Source organism: Lathyrus oleraceus, chromosome 1 (genome assembly GCF_024323335.1).
Source record: "Lathyrus oleraceus cultivar Zhongwan6 chromosome 1, CAAS_Psat_ZW6_1.0, whole genome shotgun sequence".
NCBI classification, from domain to species: domain Eukaryota; kingdom Viridiplantae; phylum Streptophyta; class Magnoliopsida; order Fabales; family Fabaceae; genus Lathyrus; species Lathyrus oleraceus.
In genome coordinates, this window is record NC_066579.1 from 325765741 (window position 1) to 325766740 (window position 1000).

General features: G+C 41.6%; 1 non-coding gene across 1 annotated transcript; it reads left to right on the plus strand.

Annotated features, from left to right (window-relative positions):
- Window positions 1-563: 563 nt before the first annotated feature.
- LOC127117207 (small nucleolar RNA R71) lies at window positions 564-670 on the plus strand. The gene has a single exon (XR_007801963.1). It is a non-coding gene; the product is annotated as a small nucleolar RNA R71 (small nucleolar RNA).
- The last annotated feature ends 330 nt before the right edge of the window (window positions 671-1000 follow it).

The following is a 1000-nucleotide window of genomic DNA, read 5'->3' on the forward strand; positions in this document are numbered from 1 at the left end:
CTGTAGCACCTCAAATTTGCACCTCCCATTTGTACATACATTTCATTTTAGGTCATTAACAATGCATTAACATTTGCATAGTCCACTATATGTCATCAGGCAAGATGGGTCAGGAGATTCAGTTGTGCAAGGCAACAAGTGCATTTTCTATGGAATCAAAGCTCTAGGATTGGCACGTTTCCACCTCAGAGTGGGTTTCGTTTAATAGACTGCATTCTGCAGATTGGTGTCATTTGGTTCCAGATATCTCACAATCCGACGAAACTGCGGCTACAGTATTCGGGTTTATGCACATATGCTCGACTTTGAGGGCTAATGCGTCCATTTTAGCTTGCATCATGTCTATAGAGCTTAGTTCATGCACTCCTCCTTGGGCTTCCTTCTTCTCAACTGTCGCTCGTTCGACTCCCCATGATTGATGGTTTTGAGCCATATCTTCGATGAGGGCACTAGCTTCAGGATAACGTTTGTTCATCAGAGCACCGCCTGCGGCAGTGTCGATGGTCATCTTAGTGTTATAATGAAGTCCATTATAGAAGGTTTGAATGATTAACCAATTTTCTAAACCATGATGTGGGCATGCTCGTAACAACTCTTTATATCTCTCCCAAGCTTCGAACAACGATTCTCCTTGGTTTTGGGTAAATCTAGTTATATGGTTTCGAAGAACGGAGGTTTTACTCGGGGGAAAATATCTAGCAAGGAATACTCTTCTAAGGTTATCCCAAGTCGTAATGGAATTGGGTGGAAGGGAATCTAACCATGATAGGGCTTTATCTCTGAGGGAAAAAGGAAATAATCTTAAACGTATTGCCTCAGGAGAAGCTCCATTGGTTTTAAAAGTGTCTGCTAATTGAAGAAATATTTTTAAATCTTGGTTTGGGTTCTCAGTAGCGAGACCCGCGAATTGTCTCTGTTGCACTAGTTGCAACAGGGATGGTTTAAGTTCAAAATTATTAGCTGGGATGGTTGGGTTTACTATACTAGAACTAGGTTCTTC